This window comes from Hippocampus guttulatus, chromosome 8, assembly GCF_054856545.1.
Source record: "Hippocampus guttulatus isolate MCC_2025c chromosome 8, RoL_Hgut_1.0, whole genome shotgun sequence".
Classification (NCBI taxonomy): Eukaryota; Metazoa; Chordata; class Actinopteri; order Syngnathiformes; family Syngnathidae; genus Hippocampus; species Hippocampus guttulatus.
In genome coordinates, this window is record NC_141268.1 from 1,822,528 (window position 1) to 1,833,928 (window position 11,401).

The following is an 11,401-nucleotide window of genomic DNA, read 5'->3' on the forward strand; positions in this document are numbered from 1 at the left end:
AAATTTAATAAATTTACTTTTCTGAGAATAACATAAATTTAATTTGTAATTTTATTTTCATATATATGTCAACAAAATTATTCTCTGTATTCTTTACCTCATATTATTTCCACTTAGTCGAGTGGCTTTCAATGTTATTTTAAATAACATTGAAAGCCACTCGATAAATAACTTATTTATTATGGTAGAATTTTTAACCAATCATATTTCAGATAACTTGTGTTGCCAGGTAAACTAAACTTGCTCTGGGCCTTCAGATTAAACAGAGCAGGCACCTGTGCGCTGTAAATGAACCGGCACAGTCAGCTTGCAATAGCCAATCAGATCACGAGTCTGCGTACCAGGACCAGCTAGAAGGGTTTACGTTGACACTTGACGTGCGCGTTCGGTGATTGGATTAGCGCCTGCTAGAGGGAGCTGTTGCTGCATTTTGACCCAAAATGACCGAAGGAGAAGACGTTGATCTGGTTGCAGGACTACCGTATTTTCACGACTATAAGGCGCCATTAAAAGTCTTAAATTTTCTCCAAAATGGACAGGACGCCTTATGATGCAGAGCGTCTTGTGTATGCGCTGAGTTCCAAAACCTGACTGACAGCCGACACGCTGTTTATATAGAGAAAAGGCGGAAGTGACTGTGGACAGGCATGCGGCAAAGAAGTCGGCCAATCAGTGAAGGGTGGGCGTGTATATATACATATATGGAGAGAGAGAGAGACAGAGAAAAGGCAGACGTGAGTGACAGGCATGCGGGGAAGAAGTCCGCCAATGAGTGAAGGGTGGGCGTATAAGTGGACGCTAAAGGGACGCTACAAGCAGGTACCAACACCTGTATAGAGTGTGGCTATGTGCATTGTTGCAAAACAACTTCGGTTTTGGTTTCTAAGAACCCCCGAAAATAAATTCTACAAAGAGACACGCCTACGAAGCTCAGTTCAAACTTCAAGCCATCGGTTATGCTTTTGGCATGCGTGCCCATCTCACAGCAGCGGTGAAAAACCAAGTCAAGCAAATGAACTCTGAGCTTGCCGTTATTCGCGGAGGCTTGACTAAAGAACTCCAACCGCTGGACATCGGCATCAACCGGGCGTTCAAAGTAAAGTTGCGAACGGCATGGGAACAATGAATGATCGATGGCAAACACGACTTTACAAATAGTGAGAGGCAGCGCCGGGCGAGTTACGCCACAATTTGCGAATGGATTGTGGCTGCTTGGACGAACGTGTCTGCTTGCACTGTTGTTCGAGTTTTTGGCAAAGCCGGCATCATTTCTGTGGAGCCACATGACAATGAGAGTGACTGACAACGAGAGGGAACACGGCGTTTTTGATGGATTACCGGTACTTGCACAATTGTTCAATTCTGATACAGAGGATGAGGACTTTGATTGATTTCTGGGTGATGATTGATCGAAAAACTTGAGTACATTGTACGATGGCTAAATAAAATACAACGGAACTCAGTTTTGCTTCTGTTGCCTTTTTAAAAACGTGTTTTTAGCTTGTATCTGTATGTCTTGGCATGCTACCGTATGCTTCAAGCTAACGTGTTTTTAGCGTGCGTGCATGAATGCCGTATGTTTAAGCTGGCGTATGTTTTACCACTTTAAAATTGCACCCAATAATACAGTGCATTTTGTCTATGTGTAAAATACAGAAATAGCACCCATTAATGAGACTAGGCCCAACCATACGGTGCGCCGAATGGTCGTGAAAATACGGTACTTTCCACACAATTTTCAAGACGGACCTTCCACTGGATTTACCAATTTAAGTTGTTTTACCAAGGCAGCAAGGAAACATCAGAGCACGGCTGGGCACTTACAAGCTACGGTGCGTTTAAAAACGTTTGGGGACACTCGCGTAGATCTGCAGCTCAGTGAACAGGCACTACATTGGTGAGTAAATGAATTTTATTTTACATTTCTTCTTGTTATTTTATTTCGTTAGTATTAATGGTCACAAAATAAAATGACAAAGATACAAAAATGTATCAAATAAATCAGCTCACCTGCAATTTATAATAGCGCATTGTAGTCAGCTTCGTGCACTAAAATTCGTTCAATCTCAGCTGCTCAACATTTTCAGTTATTTGCTGTTGTATAGCCTATTCTCAAAATGCAAATGATCTGTTAATTTTATTTTCAAAGAATAGTGTGTTTTGTTATTGTGTGGTTGGTGTCTTATATGAAACTGCGACATTGTGCAATTTGTTGGGCAGACTTGTTTATGATCACACAGTGTTGAGTGACGATGCATGCCACTGGCACTATTGCTTAATGTTTGGTACCATTTTGTGTGGAGGGATACCATGTTATGGGGTGTATATAAATAAAGGGGGTGGAGCTTCCCTGCAGTTCGCTTCTGGCAGTGACGGTGCACTGAGGCACGTTGGGTGTTCAGCGGCTCAGTGGTAGCGACCACACAGAAAAATAAGAAACGTCTCCAGTCTTGTGCCTCGAACCGAGTGTAGTCACCAACAATGATCCCTACACATGACCAGCGAGAGACTTCCGCAGCAGTAGGATCAACACACAGCGTAATTTGGGTGGCATTTTATTTAGTATTTTTTAAATCGTTTTAATTTTTGACAATCTCTGTAAATTTAGTTTCCTGCTCTTAATTGTGAATGCATACTTGATGGTTTTAAATGCTCCTGAAATTAAGTGCTGCCCGACGAGCCTATATTGTGTTAATGTACAGTCTGTGACGTCACTGAAGGCCTAAGGTTGAAATGCACGGCCCGCCACTGAGTCTAAGTATGGTTCACCTGGTTACATCTAAATAAACCAATTTTGAAGATGAATGAATGCCACATTTCCATCAGACTTTTGCATAATTTTTCTAAATCCACACATTGATAAATCCACCTCGTGTCAGATTTTTTAAAATCGTGTGCCATTTGACAGATTTTTTTTTTTGTTTGTTTCTGAACACCAAAACAGTTATATTTTATTCACAACGTTCGCTCTTCCTAGCTGTTTATGCCTTCTAATGTGGCTCTTCTTCGCTCTGAATTGCGAGAGCTCCAGTTGGCCGCGCATGGCAAGTGGTGATCGCTTCTCTCTGCTGGTCAGACTATTATTTCTTATTCACCTCTAGAAATCAGCAACAACACAAAATCACAACCCAATGAACACAAGCAATACTAGTAGCTCGACACCAAAACCAAACACATGTGGAAGCAATAAAAATTCAAAGAAACAACATTTGAAATTCTATCAGACTTTTGCATTAGATTTTTGTTTATAGATGTCTCAAAATTCACCTCGGTGTGCTTTTTTAAAATTATTATTCTTTTGACATTTGACGGGTTTTATTGTGGTTTGTGGAACACAAAAAATTTATTCACGTTGAAGATAAATGAATGCCGCATTACCATCACACTTAACTCATTTACACCCTTTGACGTATAAATTTCGTCAATTAGCGCATAGCAGTTCCCTCCCCATGATGTATTAATACGTCAATCACGTGTTTTCATGGGGGAGGGTGCAAGAGAGTCCGATGCAACTTCTCACCACAGGATTAGGCTTGACGGCAATGTTAAATAGCAAAAAAATGGCCATCGGGTGGCAGTGGTGCAAAAATCAACCAGGATCACGCCGCAGAAGTAGTAGAAAGGGCGTATAGTGAAGGAGGGGCGTATGTGGATAGTGGATTGGAACATTAGCAACTAGCAACGATGGAGAAAAGGCAATAACTAACTAAAAATGATTTTTTTTTTCGGTATAAAAGCGTCCTCGAAACAAAACAACAAAGGAGATGGTGTTTGTGTGGAAGAGAAAATGACGCTTCGGTCACGTAATCGAAAGCGGCACCCATCAAACGAACGTCGGCCTGCACAAACATGGCGTGCTACACGCGGCCCGCATAGCTCACGCCGAGTTTCGAGTTCATCTGATGAAGATGAACTTGCTCCACGTCAGCGATCATCGCTTGGCAGAGCATTTTGTGCCTCCCAATGCCCCACGTCGCCCACAAATCGTCTCCCCGGCGACTTCCAGCGATGACGGCAAAGAGGCTGCATTGCTTCGAATGGCCGACGCCGGGCACACGTCAGCGATTCGTTGGAATCGTCTCGTAAAGACGACGGCGAAAACGATGAATTGGAGAGCGATTTGGATCCCGATATGTCGGACGAATATGTGCCTTCGGACATAACGGAAAGCAGCTGAGAGTCCTCGCCAGAGCCACTGGAACGAGGAGGTAACTGCTGACTAGCTTGCAAGTTCCCATTCAAAACTTCATCACTTCTTATGCGTCTCGTAGACGTGGATGAAAATATTCGCTGACTTGCATGTCGCCATAGGTTTAAAAAAAAAAACAGGACACATTTGGTTCGCTCAGCTGTGTTAAAACCACTAGTGTTAAATTCATATTCCATTTCATTTCAAATTGGATGCTGAGCAACGTGGAATGAATGGTGTAAACAGCAGTGTGCGAGCATGTATGTGTGTGTGTGAGAGATGTTGAAATGTAAGTGGAAAGCAACAATAAAAAAAATAGAAAAATAAAAGTGTGGTAATTGTACATACTTCTATACATTACAGATTGTCCAACCAGAAGCCAAAAGATGAAGACTCCTCTCTTTGGTGGTGGAAAGAAAGGTAAATAAAATGATTGTACCTCACTCTGCAGCAAGATATATTTGCAACTTTTTATGTTTCTATAATTTATAGGTCGTGCATCTGGACGTGGTGGGATGAATCGATGGTGACAAACTGGATGGAAGCCAAAAACCATCTTCTCCACAGCTGCACTTTTGTTCATAGTTCAATAGTTTTGTTGTGTGCAAATAAATTATTTTGCTACAAAACCATTATTTGTAATGTTCTTTTGTAGGAGGAACACATTATTGAGGTATTTGAGTTGTCACTAAAGCAAAAAATAGTGTGAAACTTGAAATGATGCTTGAAATTTCTGCTTGGCTCTCGACGAAGGCGGACGCTTTTTCGCACAGCTCCTGTCCCCACCCCGCACCCTCTCCCTGCTTGCCACTTAGTCTTTGTGCTGTCTTTGTCTAACTTTTTCCTAGCCTCCTACCGTATTTTCATCCGAAGAACTAACCATGGAATTAGTTGGCTGGTCTCTCGATGCAATCGACAAATTTTTTTCGACGGAAAGAGCAGGCAGTGGGGAGCCTGCTTGCCCTCCGGGGACGTTTGCTGCCGGATACGCCCTGGATCCATGGAGAAAGTGGAGACCGGTGTGCCTGGCAATACTGTCCATGGAGGATGTGGAAGACATCTACATTATTGGCCTTTTGATAACAGGTATGCTGCTGTTTGGTGTTGGTAGCTTTCTGTTCTATCGCAAAATTCAACCGACGGGAGCGGCTTTATTGGAAGTGAAGAGGCTGCCGGTCATTCTGGATGGTTTGGCGCGAATGTCCAACACTCAGACTCAAGCGGGGACTAAGCTCAACCGCAATATTGTTGCGGTTTTGGAGCGACTCCGCGCGATCGACAACAACATGGAGAAGTTGGAATCCGCGCTGCGGAAAGAGTTTTCGGATTCGGGCTGATCGGCGCCAGTGAAGAGATACAGACCACGGACTCAAGGCTGTCTGAAATTGTTGGCGGCCGTCCCTCCAAAACAAACAACGCTATCTGGCCTTTCCCCTGGATGGAAGTACGCATGGAATCTAGGGCCCCCAACATCACCCCCCTCCTTCTCGGCCATGGACTGATAAGCCGGGACTGTCTTCATGATGAGCAGACCTCGACGAAGCAGCTATGACCTGTACACGCATACACATACACAACTGGACAACCACACGCGCATACACATCCTTGTTATCACCGTCTTCATCGCTCCGATTATTTTCCCCCGTGACGTGGTTCGATCTGCAGAGCGCACGTGTGCCGTGCAGCTGGTCAGGACGACCGCGTCGCGGTCACCCCCCTCCCCCCCTTCCCATTCATCCTCCCCCTTATTACATGTTATGTCTTATGACTTGTTGTAACTGTCATATGCTTATTTATGTGCTAGGGTCTTTTTTTATCCTGGACTTAAATTATCCTCAGAAGAGGATAGTTCGAGCGTGGTTTTTTTTTCCCTCTCCCTACCCAGCGTTTTCCTTTCTGAAGTCTGATTGTAATTTCCCCATTGCGGGCCAAATAAAGGATATCTTAATCTTAAATGCATGCTTTTACAAAAAGCTCATTTTCTGTGGATTTCTGCAGAAAATCGGCCTTTTCCATAAAACTTAGCAGTTTTCTAATGCTGATTGCCAACGAACGAAGAAAGATAGAAACAAACCTTTTTTTCTGCTGAAAGAAGAGAGTCTCACCTTTCTTTTGACAGGTTGCATGTATATATAGCCATAGAACAGAAAATTCTGTGGGCCTTGCAAATCAGTCAAAATTCAGTAAAATGTGAGGGATTGAGGGGGTTGCTCCAGTGAAAAGGGGTGGTATTCAATGAGTTAAGAATTATTGTTCTCTATCCACACATCCAAACGTTTCAAAATCCACCTGTGTGCTTTTGGGGTGAGGAATTAAATTTATGGATTTAAACTTGGGTTACGGTATTAAATTAAGGTTTGAAACGAGGGTTTGAAACTATCCAACTGTCCATCCATTTTCTGATCTGCTTATCCTCACAAGGGTTACGGGGCGTGCTGGAGCCTATCCCAGCTGTCTTCGGGCAGTAGACGGGGCACACCCTGAACTGATTGCCAGCCAATCGCAGTGTTTTAAATTTGTGTTGTGGTTTCAAGATAAGGTTTCAAACTAGGGTCAAGGTTTCAAGTTAAGGTTTTAAACTAGGGTTGAGTTTTTAAATATTTGTTTCAAATTAGGGTTCAAACTGGGGTTTGAAACAGTGATGTGCAGTCAATGGAGCCAGGTGAGGCTGTGACTCCCCGTCATCATTAGAGGAAAAAAAAAAAAAATAATAAACTGACACAAGTATCAATATTTGTCCTCTGTGTGTGCTGTGGTTCTTAATGTATGTTGGCTGTTTTTAAATGGAGTCTCCTTTGGAGATGAGAGATGAGGCATGGACAGCCGATATGACATAAATCCCCAGGAAAAATGCTTTGCCTTGAAGCAGCCAGTACCTCTGCTTCAAGGAAGGCAGAGCTAGTTAGCAGCCTGATAGCCTGCCACCAGCCAGGTCACGGTGAACTGTAAATCAGAAAAACACTCCCTTCTTCATTTACATGTCATGCCTCTCAGTCCAGCCCACCGATACGTCCCTCAGAGGCCAAAACATCTCTCGGTACAGACAATGGATACCTTGTTACTTCAATGGGTAGATTTCGCAAACTGAAGACATCATGCTGCCCTCCCGAAGTTGAACCTTCCTGCCGACATTATCAGTTAACGAGGACTTGGCTTTATTCAGCTCAAGTTGGCCCTTTTTTCTGTGTGCTCCATTGTGTACAAGTTATGAGAACATACTGTTCGAGGTCAATCAAGCATATACTGAAATGAAACTTTTAAACATGATAATATTAAGTTTGTCTTTCTCCATCAGCGTCTCAACAAGCTGTCATTTCACACCCTCAAAATGGAGGATTTCATTTCCAAACTCAGACATTTTTCAAAGCTGGACTTTCAAACAAAGCAGGAAATCATAAATATTGGGAGACCAGCGTCAGAACTACCAGGTTTGTGTATACCATTGCGTTTGAAAAGACGGTAAACTACTCGTTCTTTTCAAACGCAATGGTATACAGTACACGTAAAGACTGGCGTTGTGGCTGTGCTATAAAAAAAACATAATTTCTGCTTTCCCTGTCTTTTATTCTCAACGAGTGAGACTTTGTAGACCCATACGGGATTTTGTGACGTGAAAACTTGCCAAGAAGCCTTGACAAACATGGATGATCACCTGCTCACATTCAAAATCAGATTTCTTGAAAAACCTTTGGAACTCCGCGCATTGAGCTGGCTCTGAATGAACAATGAAGACCTTAATATCAGCCTCCACAATGCCAAGCTAAAGGAAAATCATGAGATTTTGAAGGACCTCATAAATGCAACCTGCTTTTGAGCTAAACAAACTGGCCTTTCGTGGTAACGATGAGAGCGTTTACCTCAAGCAGGCCCACTAGAGGGAGCTCAAATTCAAGGCTGGTGCAATCAATAAGTATGCACCAAAGTGATCTGCGTGATGCATTCCGTATCATGAGCGAAAATCCTGACAACTGGGATAATGACACCCTGCTGATGGCCAGTGGATATGACAGGTGGTTTTCAAAAGCGTCATGTTTTGACATGATGGCATATGAAAAAATGTTCTGTCATACTGACTCTCTCTTCATAGTGCTGCAGGCCAAGGCAATGGACATTGGATTTTGTTGTGCACGGATACGGGACACAATTGCAGTTGTTGAGCGTATGAGACACGAGTTTGACAATTTCTATGAGCGGTTTGAGCAGAGATGCTCTGCACTTGGCCTGACAGATAATGAGAGAAGTCAAAGTAAAACACCAGCCAAAGATGTGAGGAAACTGTTTTCGACGTTCTGGACAATGTCAGCACTCAAATGAAAGCTAGGTTTGACCATTTTGGTGAGCGAGCTTTCCTTGGATAGGTCGATTGTGCAAAATTTTATTCAGAAACATATGCTATTCAGTGAAACTCAAGACGGCTTCAGAGAAAAATGGACCACCTCAATGGCAGTAATGGAGTTTGGAGAAGCAATAGCCACTAGGATAGACAATAAAGAATTTACTGTTGGGATTTCTCTTACTCTAAAAAAAGCTTTTGATACAATGTAAGTACTTTTCATCTGGAATAAGAGTTCTGAGGGATTTTGAAGTGTGTATTCTGCCCATATTTAGTCTTGAAAGTATTAACGTTTTCATGTCCGCAGTGAAACTCTGTTTTGGAGCCAGATGTGTCCTTGAAGCACACTACCTCATCAGATAGCCGTAGGAATATGCCAGTTGATACAAGCTAAGAATCGGTTTAGGAGAAACACAAGTCCTGATGCCACACCATAAGTTTCAGTACCGCCCTTCTGATGATATAAACATGTTGTGAATCCCTTGCTTCTTTGCACTCGTGATCCAGCAATTGTCTGTAAACTGCGGGTGCCCGGAATATTCTGAAAATAAACCCTTCGAAGGTACTGTTCATCGACTCCAGCCTGTATTTGGATAACCAACATTCTCACCATCCGAAATTCAACGAGCACACAGGGGAAAGAAGGCCACTCCCCCCCCCCCCCCCCCACACACACACACACACAATTTCTACCCAAGCTCCATGTGGGTTGAATTATTTTTGGTCCAGTTATATTAATTATTTTATTGTATTTTATTTTACTTTTTACTATTTTGCTGGATGTTATCTACTTATTTTCAATTTTGCTATTTTAAAGCATATTTTAATCTCACTTAATTTATATTATTTTAATCTCACATACTATTTCTGCCATTCTGATTAAAGTCTTTCCTCATTAATTTAAAATAAATTGAGAGATGACAAAATACTTTTTATTTAACTTTATATTTTAATCATTTCTACTAAAGACTTCTTGTTATGGTTCTGGACCAGGCGCGGATCCCACAAATGCAGACCAAGAGAAGACCTAATCCAAAAATGGTTTATTTACCAAATAAGGTCACAAAACTGTCAAAGTACAACATAAAACGCTGGTCACAAAATAACCAGGATAAGAACGAGTCTAACCAAAGCACTTGCAAACAGCAAGGAAAATCAATTACGCAAAATCACTTGTCACAAAAAGACAATCAAGAAGAAAAACCAGATCAACTCGAGGATAACACTATAAACAAGAACGAGGCAAAAGCGGAACAAACAAGAAATACAAACCCAGACTACGACTGTGACCGAGAATGACGAATGTCAAGAAAATAAGCGCTTGGACATGAGACGTGATCGAGGCGAACATTTCGACAACAGGTGATGCATGAACAGTCCATTATACCAGGTGAGAGTTGATGACGTGATGAAAAATAGGTGTGGAACGGGAGGAGACGACCCTCCATTGCCACCTGCTGGAGAATACCTTTATCACACTCATTTAATACTTTAATTTCACTCTGGGCGGCCTAGTGGTCCAGTGCAGAGGTCGTGGGTTCGTATCCCGGCTGCGGCCTTCCTGTGTGAAGTTTGCACGCTCTCCTGCGTGGGCTTTCTCCGGGCACTACGGTTTCCTCCCACATTCCAAAAACATGCATGGCAGGCTGATTGAACACTCTAAAATTAGGTATGAATGTGAGCGTGGTTGGTTGTTTGTTTCTGTGTGCCCTGTGATTGGCTGGCAACAGATTCAGGGTGTCCCCCGCCTCCTGCCCAAAGACAGCTGGGATAGGCTCCAGCACCCCCTGCAACCCTTGTGAGGAGAAAGTGGATCGGAAAATGAATGAATGAATTTCACTCTGTATTATTTTTGTCAGTCTTATTGTCAGACTTCCCACATTAATTTTCGATAAATTGACATTTAACCCCAAACCATCAGACCTGCCATATCGAATCCTTTGAGTTACTTTGGCTCTAAATTATAGTGAAGTGAGTCCTTGCAATCATACTAATGATAGTTAAATTTACCCAGGTCTTACCATCCATTCATTTTCTGATCCACTCATCTTCACAAGGGTGGTCTTACCAAACGGTATGAATCATTTAGAAGGTAGAGCTGCTGTGAAAAGGGAAAAATCTGATTGATTTCTTATTTCTGCTAAGGGTTGTTCAACAGAGAAATTAACTGATTTTAGAAAGAGACCGGCGCTCAAGAAAAAAAAAGGATTCAGAACTTGGGTGTGTCTTCTTTCAGGAACCTGCATAGAACCTTTGTCCTCTTCCAATTTTCACGTTACTGTAGAGGAGGGAAATGGGAAGTTTTAACCCTTTGAAACGGAGAGCTGATCAGGGGCTCTTTTTGTCCCTGGGGTAAGCAAGATTTGACAACACATACTGTCTAGTACTTTGAATCGAATGTTTTCATTAAAAAACAGCCAGAGTTATTCATTAATTATCATAACTAACTTTTGCAAATCTGGTTGAGAAAAAAGGTCTTCTACTTGCTTGTAACAAAGAATGTTCGTCGACACTGGGGTGAAATTCATTTTCTTTGAATGAAACTGTATTGCTCCAATTTTCTGATTCATTTATGTACCCTATTCTTTTCTTTTGGCCACGCAAACAACTGTTTGCCTGAATGTGAACAGTGGATCGTCCAATAACTTGATAAGAATGGCAAAGGGCAGTTAACAGGACATCAAAAATGAATTACAATGGCTGACTGGCAACTCTGCATTCTGTGCACACGGTTCTAGATCAATTTCACTGAGGGTGTCTAGCTGGGGCCAGGGGTTTTGATAGAGGGGCATATTCAACCCAGGGCAAAAAAGACAACGATTCGAAATCTTATTTGACTTTTTATTTTCATCAAACTTTTAAACCTTTGCAGACATAAC

The 11,401-nt window shown here is 42.3% G+C and overlaps 1 long non-coding RNA gene across 1 annotated transcript; it reads left to right on the forward strand.

Annotated features, from left to right (window-relative positions):
* The first annotated feature begins 3,335 nt into the window (after nt 1–3,335).
* On the forward strand, nt 3,336–4,811 carry LOC147200808 (uncharacterized). The gene is made up of 3 exons (XR_015101535.1): nt 3,336–4,208; nt 4,553–4,609; nt 4,682–4,811. It is a non-coding gene; the product is annotated as an uncharacterized LOC147200808 (long non-coding RNA).
* Nucleotides 4,812–11,401: the final 6,590 nt, after the last annotated feature.